Below are 11422 nucleotides of genomic sequence, written 5' to 3'. Positions count from 1 at the left end.
ATGAAGTGTTGACATGGCTATCACCCATGCATGGTGGGTAGATGATTAAGATCATTAAGGCTTCCTAAGAACAATTAAAGGAAGCCACTGGGATTTTTCAGCCTCTAGTCTACCTGCTGGCAAATCTAGGGTCAGAACTCCAGGTAGGCCCAGACATTGTTCTCACTAATTCATATACAGTAATAACCACAGGTTGGCCTGTGACAGAGCCATGCCCTCCACTCCCGTCCATCTTGCTTTTTTCCTCTTCCTCCACAGAAGTGTCTAAGCTGCAAAAGCTATTTTTATATTTACATTGTGGTATTTTGGAGAGAGGGGAGCTCAATGAATTTCACATCTCCCTTCTTGAGATAAACACAGCCTGATTCAAATTGCATTTAAATTCACAAAGAGAATTCAGGGGACCTTTGGGAGTCATGTTTAAAAAGCTCGCCTGTGTCTATTCCTAAAATAGTCATTGTAGTTTACCACAAAATCTATATTAATATAATTACACATTCATGTCAAAGTTGTTCCTGCTTTTAAAGAGGGAACATTTCCAGATAAATGTGATTCATTTACTGTTCCCCCAGAGTTGTATAAAGATGTGCTCTGCTATCCATTACAGACTCATTTGATATTAATTCTTTGGAGCTTTTATGTGTTCATTTCCTAATTCCAAATTGGCGCTCCAGGAAATGCAAAGGCAAAGGAGAATGGGGGAAAAAAAGACAGTGACTACTTGCACTATCAATGTATGTCTTTCTTAGAATGTATGAACATTATTATTGACAGGGGGATGAAAGCATGACTGTTAAAATCAGCCCTCTATTCAGAGGTGCAAAGTACTCATTATCCATATTTTAAATTTTGACTGTTGTTTCTTACCATCATAATGTTACCTAATTTAGCTGAAATAGAGTGAATGCTTTTCAGATGTTGCTATATACATGGTTTCAGAAGAATCAATAGTTGCAATCATTATTACTGTGAATATAAGTTTTCCAGATTTTTTGAAACTGCAGTTCAGACCTAAAAAAGCTACAACTGTGCACTATGCTAATAACTATAGATTACCGTTTGCTTAATGGCATCCTGTTAGGTGGTTCTTTGATTTTTGAATGTACAAAATAAAAATTGTGTCTTTTACCAATTTTGTCCAAATGTCCCTTGGTTTTGACTTTAATTTTTTTAATCTTGATTTACGCAATACAATAGTTGTTAAACAAATATCTAAAAAAAAGATTTTAAATTAATATTATAAACTCATATTAATCAGTTTTGTAGTTCAAAACAGAAAATGCCTTTGACATATGGCACCTGCAAGAATGGAAAAGGTTAGATTTTAATTTGTTAAATTGCCAGTTTTTTGGCAGTCTCGATTTGTGAAACATTACTGCAGATTAATAGGTTGGGGTTGAATTTACGTAAATGTGCCACATTGCATTTTGGTAACACAAATAAGGTCAGGACTTATGCAATTAATGATTAGGTCCTGGGTAGGGTTATAAAACAAATAGTCCTCGGGGTTCATGTACATAATTCATTGAAATTTGCTTCACAGGTAAACAGGGTGCTTAAGAAGGCATTTAGCACCTTACCTTCATTACTCAAACTTTTCACTATAGGATTTGGGACGTCATACTGAGGTTGTACAAGATATTGGTGAGGCCTGTTCTGGAATACTGTGTGCAGTTCTAGTTGCCCAGTTATCAAAATCCTGTTATTAAATTGGAGAGGGTTCAGAAAATAATTACCAGGATGTTGCTGGGAATAGAGGGTTTAAGATATAAAAATAGACTGGAAAGACTGGGATTTTTTTCATTGGAGGGTAGAAGGTTGAGGGTGACCTTATTGAGGTTTATAAAATCAAAAGGGGCATAGATAAGGTGAATGGAGTGGTGGAGTTCAAAAGTAGGGGGCACATTTTTAAGGTGAGAGGAGAAAGATTTAAAAAGGAGATGATTGGCAACATTTTTACACAGAGACTGGTTCAAGTGTGGAATGAAATGCCAGAGAAAGTGGTGGATGCATGTACAGTTACAACATTTAAAAATTTGTTGGGATAAGTTCATGAATAGGAAAGGTTTGGAGGGATGCACAGGCAGGTGGGACTAGTTATGCTTGAGAGCATGGTTGGTGTGGACTGGTTGGATCAATGGGTCTGTTTCCATGCTGTGTGATGCTATACATGATCTGAAGGATACTGCTGCAATTCCTCAACAGGATCTAAGGGCACATTTAGTTTATTGTTGTAGAGGAACAATCACCGGTGAATCTCAACAAGAAGAGACTCTTATCTTAACAAAACACAATTTATTGCTTAATAGCAATGAGTTACACCTTTCAGTACCTAGTTAGACAGTGAGAGGAATTTTATTCTCATGTGAACAGTGAGGGCAAAGATGGGAATGTTGGAAAAGTATGATGAGGATGAAAAAAATCAAAATCTGGACATAATGAAAAATGCTGGCAATTTTTCTTTTGAAGTCTTAAACAGCATATTCAGAATCTCACTACTTAAAAGCAACCACCTTACTTCCACGCATTTGCATCTCATTAACAGTCCAGCATGTTTAATTTATAAACCATTGCCAACTTTCCTTCCTTCTCTAAAAAAAACTGGAGATAGCAAATTCCTAACATGAAAGTCCCAGGATGTACTTGGGCATTGCTGCTCACAGATTGCTTGGCATGGCCACCAGCTAAAGTATGTACAGCGCAACAACTTCATAAGCTCCCATCCTCCCTGACACACATCATGCAAGTTGGCATTGGCAAGTCACCAACCTCACCATATCATCTTGTCTGCTTTCAGGCCAACTCTAACAGTACTTCAGTCATTTACCACTTGAGGTTGGAGCTAAGCAAGCCTGCCAAAATACTCAGCTATCAATTTGATTTCACATTCTGCTGGTACAGCTTTCATATACATCAACATACAGCATCTTGACTCACTCTCAACAATGTAAACTCTAAATAGCAGGTGCCATTAGCACCTGGAGCCTGCCAAGAATAGTTGACTGACTCCAACTATGTAAAAGGAACTATGGTTGGAATGAATGCCATTTCCTAGAACAACTCTGGAGTTGAAGCTCTCCTGCTGATCGGCAGGACCTCTGTTAGCGACATCAAATAATGCCCAGTGTCGCAGCCTGCTCATCCTGTCTGATCCACAGGCACAAATGCCACACACTGAGAAGTCGTCATCTTAATTTATCAGTTTGGACTAAGAATGCAGAGGCAGTGTTGACTGCCTTAGGAAGAATGTTGAAAATGTGGCAGCGCCTCTCCTGCAAGTGCAATGCTTCTTCCTGTTTTGCTTTTGCAATCTGACAGCCCACTGTTCAGCTCGTCACCAATGAAACCAAGTGGTTCAGATGGACAATCCAAGAATCAAGCAAGAACCTCACACTGATTAAACTTAACATCTACTTCTTCTTGCCTATTGAACTATTTCGCAATGCAGACTATGTTATCATCAGTTCTCTTTCTCCATGCCTTGTTTCTCCTTTTGATACTACTTAAGTCACTGCCTCATTTAAAAATCTACCTTAACTCCTTCAGTCCTCCCAAACTACCATTCGATTTCCAATATTCTTTTCTTTCCAAGCTCATCGAAAGCAAAATTTCCATCTATTTCTCCCATTACCAACTGCTTGAATTCCTTTATTCTGGTCTGTTTCTTTGAATAGCATCAGGTCAGGTTTCTTTTTGAAAATTACCAATAATAATCTCTAACTGATAGCAACACATTGGTCCACTTCAAATTGCCTCAATCTTTGATGCAATTGATAAATCCAACCTTCATTCCCCTATTCTTTTTCACTACCATGCAGCTGTGGAGTCGTACAGTGATACAGCACAGAAACAGATCCTTCAGTCCAACGCATCCACACTGACCAAACATTCTAATCTGACCTAGTCCCATTTGCCAGCACTTGGCCCATATCCATCTAAATGCTTCCTATTCATATACCCATCCAGATGCCTTTTAAATATTATAATTGTACCAAACTCTACCACTTCCTCTGTCATTCCACACCCTTTGTGTGAAAAAGTTACCCCTCAGGTAAATCTTTATAAATCTTTCCCTTCTCACCTTAAACCTATGCCCTCTAGTTTTAGCCTCGCTTACCCTGGGAAAAAGACCTTGGCTATTAAGCCTATCCATGTCCTTCATGATTTTATAAAAATCTATAAGGTCACCCCCCTGCCTCTGACGCTCCAGGGGAAGAAAAGTCCCAGTCTATTCACCTCTCCCCAAAATTCAAACCTTCCAACCTTGGCAACATCTTTGTAAATTTTTTTTGTGCCCTTTCAAGTTTAACAACAGCCTCCCATTGAAGGGCACCAGGAATTGTACGCAGTATTCTAGAAATGGCCTCACCAATATCTGGATGGGTATATGAATAGGGAGGGTTCAGAGGGATATGGGCCGAATGTTGACAAATTAGTTTAAATTAGGTTGGGATGTTTGGTCAGCATGGTCAAGTCGGAACGCAGGGTCTGCTTCTGTGCTGTAAAGACACAACATGACATCACAACTCTTATACTCAATGTTCTGACCAATAAAAATGATGATATCTTTTCAGTGCCTTCACCTCATCGATTTATATGGGCACCTTTGATGGTTCCTAAACTTTTTGCTTTGTCATCTGCTGTCCCTGATACCAATACTATTTACTTGTGAGAGGCAAGTCCCAGAGGTGACTGATGCAGAGGGGTGTGGTGGTGGGGTGAGTCCCGGACCAGAGGCTGGAATGGGGAGGCGTATCCCAGACAGGAGGCCGGTGCAGAGAAGTGAGTGCTAGTCTGGAGGCCATCGCAGGGAGGTGAGTCCGAGACCGGAGGCCGGCACGGGGGTGGGTGGCAAGTCCCAGACTGCATGGGGAGGTGAGTCCCGGACTGGAGCCCTGAGCCGGGTGGTGAGTCCCGGACTGGAAGACATCGCAGGGAGGTGAGTCCCAGGCTTGAGACCCGCTTGGGGAGGTGCAAGAGTAAGCAATGTATGACCTTGCACTAATTCATGCAGGATAATGAAATTCTTCCAGACTAATAATGGCAAGGTGTATTTCCAGCCTTCATTCATGATCGACACACAAACTGAAACCTCAATTTCTTTCTGGGAAAACTAAGCAGCTCTGAACAAGGTCACTGGACTCAAAATGTTAACTGCTTTCTCTCCACAATCCACCAGACCTGCTGCTTTTTCCCAGCAATTCCTAGTTTTTGCTTCTGATTTCCAGCATCTGTAGTTGTTTGCTGTTTTTATTTCTTGTTAGACTCAAAGCTATTACCTCCCTCTTTCAATATAATTCCCAGCAGAACTGAAAATCTATCCCATTACATTTCCAAGGATGCCTGTCCCACTCTCTTACTGCCGTCCCCTCCCACCTTTGAGAAATTTTGTTACTTTTGTCTTCTTCTACTCAATTCCACTCCTCTCATATCGACATGGTTACCTGTCTTTCCTTGGCCTCATGTGTCCTAGCACACTAATTCAGAAGCTTCAGTCTCACTTCGAAATCCTTGACTCTCTCCCAACACTTCCCAGCTCTCACTCACTGCTTTCCTGATTCTGCTGCAATGTATGCACTCCACCTTTCAGTCATAACTCTCCCCCAGATCGAAGTTACCCTCAAAGCCCACCTTTTCTACCAAATCCAGACATCTTCCTTAGTTCTTCCATTAATTCCTACTTCGGGTCCAAATTTCCTTTTTGTGAAGTTTTATTAAGCCACACGTTCTTGGGTTAAAGCACAAGTTTTAACTCTGCTGGCCATTCATTCCTTATCTAATAGACATTCAGCCATTGTAAGATGGGCCACATGGGTTATGGGGAGAGGGGGCAGCAGAATGTTGGGCAGAGCTTGTGGAGGGCAATTCTCTGCTGTTCATTTGATGGTCAATTGCCTCGTACTATTTTCAAACAGGCCTGTAAAATGGAAAGCAGCCCATTATCAATTTCTGGTAGGGGCTTCTCAGATATGTCAATTGGACGGTGGGGGGGGGGGGTGTGTGGTGTAAAATTATGTCCCAATACATGTGTGAATCATAATGTAACACATGTATTGGGCCAAGCAGTGGAATGTGGTGAAAGGGTTAAAATTGTGTTCCAATACATGTGTGAATCTAACCGAAAATTGAAGGTGTCGCTTAGTCCCGTGTGAATCTTATTACACACCTTCCCGTGTGAATCTTCTTATCTGTATGTGACCAGAATGGAATGTGTTTTTCAGCCTTGCTCTGCTGTTCACATGAATGTTTAGATCTCGAAAAGAGTATATCAGCTGGAAAAGTCTCCAGTTCGGTAGAGTCTGCTCCGGGGTTGCGTTTAACCGCCGAGCGTGGGTTGTTGGCAACCGCTCTACGAGAACTGACGGCTCCCAGTTCCGGTAACACGTAGAGTGAGTATAAACCAGACCCGTTGTAAGTACGAGACCTGGTTGTGGCGACGCTGCGGGGAATAAAACACTTATATTCTAGCAGACTCGCCTCTTGGCTGTTTGTTCTGTGTCAGACTACTTTCCTGCGAGCCTGGTCCTTGACCTTGAGAATTTTTTAAAACAGGGGGGGAAGGGGGGGAGGTCTTACACCATTTGAACTTTCAGGATCAACTATCAGCTTGCAACCTATTTATTATTGAGAGGCTGTAGCAGGGTGCCTGTGTGGTGCTTTTAGTTCATTGGTGTAATTTGATTGAGAACTCACACCATAAACAGAGTTTGCCCTCCCAGCAGTCACCCAATAGGTAGATAGCACAGCTGCTTGCCCAGTTCCATGTCTATTTTGGGTATAAGTTGCAAGTTTTTAATTGTGTTACATTTATGGTGGTGGCAACAGACTCAGAAGCAAGGTGGAAGGAAGGTAATAAGTAAATGTGTATACAGTTTGTGAGACAGTCAAAAATGGGAATGATGGCAGAGAGGAGAAATTGTCATCTCTGGAAGCACACAGTACAGATTATGTTGACCTGAAAGCAAAAGATTAACTCATCTACTTGCCTTGGTTACAAAGTCAGAAAATAAATCCAGATTACTCTAGAAATATATTGTTTTATTGTGAACAGATAAATTAAAGTTTTGTACACATGTACCAGCCAGAGATATTACTATCTTTGTTCTTATCAGATGTTAATGATCCCACTTTGAATTCCAGAGTTTTCTAGTACCTCTTCATCTCTTTTCCTTTTTTTTTTCACTTTTAATCAACAATTTTAAAAAGGTTAACTTCAGTCCCGTTCCCGGATAGACTGAATTTGCTGTTGACAAACGTAGTCTACTTGAGATGTGTGGAGACCAAAAATTATCTGATACTGAAAATGTTACCAGCTGCATTACAATGCAGTAATTCCACAGAGTTTCACATCATTTCACAGGGTCCATTTTGAATACAACAAAACATTTTGCAGCATTTACAGTTTCTCTCAATTGATGCATGATTATAAACTACAAAAAGGAATGTGGAGAAAATTGCGAACAGATTACCATTTTAACATGAATTATCTAAATGCAAATTTGAGTGCCATTTTGGAATCTATAATGGATACTTTTGTGGTTTTGAGATCACACGACTCCTGTGTAATATTAATGGTGCAAAATTTCAATTTGTCCAAGCATTCTCAGGTTTGCAAATGACATAGCAAACTATATGTGACTTGTTTTCTGAGCATTGTAAAAAATTGAATAAAGTTTATCTGTCCCTTGTTTGGTACTCGGTTAAAATTCTGAGTTCCCTTTATAACAGCACTGCAGATGTGACCGCAGGGCAAGGACTACAGCAGTTCAGGAAGGCAGCTAATGCCATCTTCTCAAAGGCACTTTGGAATGGCAATAAGTGCCTATCACCTAGCCAGTGAATGAATAAATAAATAAAACAACTTCTTAACACTAGCAACAGGACACATGGTGGCTTAGTGGTTAGCACTGCTGCCTCAGAGCACCAGTTTCACTCTTGGTCAACCATCTGTGTGGAGTTTGCACATTCTCCCTTTGTCTGTGTGTGTTTCCTCCCACATTCCAAAGATATGCAGGTTAGGTGGATTGGCCATGCTAAATTATCCATAATGTTCAGGGATGTGTAGCTTAGGTACATTAGCCATGAGAAGGGTAAGGTGGGGGATTGGTCTGAATGGGATGCTCTTCGGAGGGTTGGTGTGGACTTGTTGGGCCGAATGGCCTGTTTCCACACTGTAGGGATTCTACGGAAATAGAAATATCATCAACAGTAGTGCTGACTGATTTTAGCCATATGGATCATAACATGGCAATCAATAATCTCCTTCACTCACTTGTGAATTTGTCGTGAGATTTATTTCTCAACAGTCGACAATAAATGTTCAATTTGCTTTAGGTGCTTACGTCAGGATAATGATACACACTGGGACCCCGCAATTAGAAGGCGTCATGTTTTAAATCATCATAAACTGTATTTGTATTGATATTGCCATGAATATTTATTCCTATAAATATGTGGAATACCTGACTCTCTTTGAGTGTCATAATCGAAAGCAAGTATCTCACGTACAAGGGACAATCACTTTGTTGAGTAAGTGGGCAAAAGTGAACCCCATGAGAATAAATCCCAAAAAATTGTGTTTCAAGTGGAAATCCCCAATCCCACTCTGATCAATTTAGACAACACTCAGACAAAACAAGCATCATTAAGCTGTTAGAGACCTAGAAATCTCCAGAAATTTGGTGCAGCTTTTTTGTGGGATCATTCCAAAATTATCGCAATCACTACATAGCACACCCTCCCTGATGTCCATTTTGTCTGATGTGAGCTGGATTCTCCCATTTGCTGTAGTTGGAGGTGCTTACTATTGTTGGGGTAATGCAGGATCCGGATGTCATTCCATAATTAAAAGGCAATTTCACACCAAGTTCAACTCTAGTAGGACAGAGCTGGTCACATAGTTGAAGCCATGAGGAAATTGTCCCAGTTTATGGACGAGGTCCAAGACATCATAGTAGATGGGGTGGTGCAGAGGCAGAATGTCCTCTTCCCCTGTACTGGTAGAGGAAGCTATGATGCTAGAAAGCCATGACCTTACTAGTGTTGCTACATGGTTCAATGGACTCTTTACAGTCTGGAGTAGCACCCTGCAACACTGAAACAAGGTCAATTACCTTTTCTAAACTGCAAGGGTCAGTGCCACTGTCTGTTCTCTGCTACCTCACACTCTCTTTATCTCTGCTACTGCATCCAGTTGGACCATGACTGGTGCTCGACCACTCTCAGTGTCACATATAACAATGTCTCTCACTCGCTGTCATCCCCCCATTCCACCCCCTACCCACCTTAGATACCCTGCATGCCCTCTGCACTGCTTGCTCACTCACTTGGGAGATCTCACCAATTTTCCTCCACCTTGGGGGTGGCATGGTGGCTCAGTGGCTAGCACCACTGCCTCACAGCGCCAATGATCCAGGTTCGATTTCAGCCTCGGGTTACTGTCTGTGTGGAGTTTGCACATTCTCCCTGTGTCTGCGTGGGTTTCCTCTGGGTTCTCACATTTCCTCCCACAGTCTAAAGATGTACAGGCCAGGTGAATTGGCCATGCTAAATTGACCATAATGTTAGGTGCATTAATCAGAGGGAAATGGGTTGGGTGGGTTACTCTTCAGAGGGTTGGTGTGGTCTGGTTGGGCCAAAGGGCCTGTTTCCACACTGTAGGGAATCTAATCAAAAAACCTGCGCCAGCAATAACAGCTGTGCTATCCACCTTTATCTCATTCAATTCATTTTGTTCCCTCATCATAGCCCAAAATAGGGTTGAAAATGCCAAGGTGGGGAGTGGGGTGCCTAAAGTATGGCTTCCCACCCTCAAGGAGGGGATCTTGGGCCAGCCCTGTGGCAATGCTGAAAGTGTTGTGTTCCAGTGAACAAGTAGCAGGAATTATCCATTGTTGCGCAACTTTCTCACTACACCCATGTATTATTGTTGTCGAAATCTCTACCCTCTGGTCAGAATGCAGTCTCTCACACACATAAATGGGATGTCCATGGTCTTCATGGTGAAAAGGGCAGCACCAAAACCTTCTCCTTTAATCCTGAGGAAGACAAGATAGATATCTCAGAGGAAGCATTGGAATGGCTGCTCTCTGCAACCCCTACTCAGCATCAATTCTTTAAATACTAGTCCCTTATGTACCATCAAGCCTTTTAATGCATATTTCCAATCTGCCATAGGAAAATCCCTCATCATGCCTCCATAACTGTTCTTATTTAGATTTAAGATGCTAGTTTCAAATTGAGCTATATCTTTCTTCAAATTTAAGGGAAATTTCTATCATATAATAGCCACTATCCCTTATTAATTAGTCTTTTCTTATTGGATAACTGGATTTGGAATAATTTGTGCTTTGGTTGGTTCCTTAGCATATTGCTAAAGAAATCTTATCTCGATAAAGGAATTCTCGAGGTATTCTTCTTCATCAGCATATGTGCGCATTAGATTTACCTAGTCCAAGTGTAGATTAAAATCACAATTGCATTCCCTTAGTTATACATACATCTAATTTTGATTTATACTGTGCCACATCAATACTGTTGTTTGGTGGTCCAGAAACAACTCTTAACTAAGTTTGCTGCCCCTTCCAGTTTCTTAGTTCCACCCAGATTCTCCATTCCTTCCTTCCAATCAGAGTTTAATACACTGATGCCACCCCTTATCATCAACACAACCAACCTCTGAGCTAGTAAATTAAAAGAAAATTGCAAGTGTTTTTTTTAGATGTATGCAATGTAAGAGAGAGGCAAGACTGGACATTGGACTGCTAGAAAGTGAAGCTAGAGAAGTAGTATTGGGGAACAAAAAAAATGGCAGAGGAACTGAATACGTACTTTGCAGCAGTTTCCACAATGAAAGACATCTGTAGCCTACAAGAAGTTTAAACGATTCAGGAGCAGAGGTGTGTGTAGTGGTCATCACTAAGGAGAAAGTGCTAGAGAGGCTGAAATGTCTGAAGGTGGATAAATCACTTGGATTAGATGAACCATACCCCAGAGTTCTGAAGGAGATAGCTGAGGAGATTGTAGAGGCATTGATAGTGATCTTCAAGAATCACTGCAGACAGGGAGGGTCCCCAGGACTGAAAAATGGCTAATGTAACACTCTTGTTTAAGAAGGGAGGGAGGCAGAAGCCAGGAAAGTATCGGTTAGTTTGCCTGACTTTGATCATTGGTATGATTTTAGTGTCCATTATTAGGGATGAGATTGCAGAGACCTTAGAACTGCATGGTAAAATAGGGCAGAGTCAGAATGGCTTTGTCAAGGGAGGTCATGCCTCACAAATGTGATAAAATTCTTTTAGAAGGTAATGAGCAAGTTAGACAAAGAAGAGCCTGTGGGTGTGATCTATTTTGATTTCCAAATGGCCTTTAACTAAGAGCAGCAAAGGAAGCTGCTAAATAAAATAAGAAGCCATGGTGTTAG

This window comes from Chiloscyllium plagiosum, unplaced genomic scaffold (assembly GCF_037043375.1).
Source record: "Chiloscyllium plagiosum isolate Xiang-an unplaced genomic scaffold, Cpla_swu_hap1 HiC_scaffold_1, whole genome shotgun sequence".
NCBI lineage: Eukaryota > Metazoa > Chordata > Chondrichthyes > Orectolobiformes > Hemiscylliidae > Chiloscyllium > Chiloscyllium plagiosum.
This window is presented reverse-complemented; position numbering follows the sequence as displayed.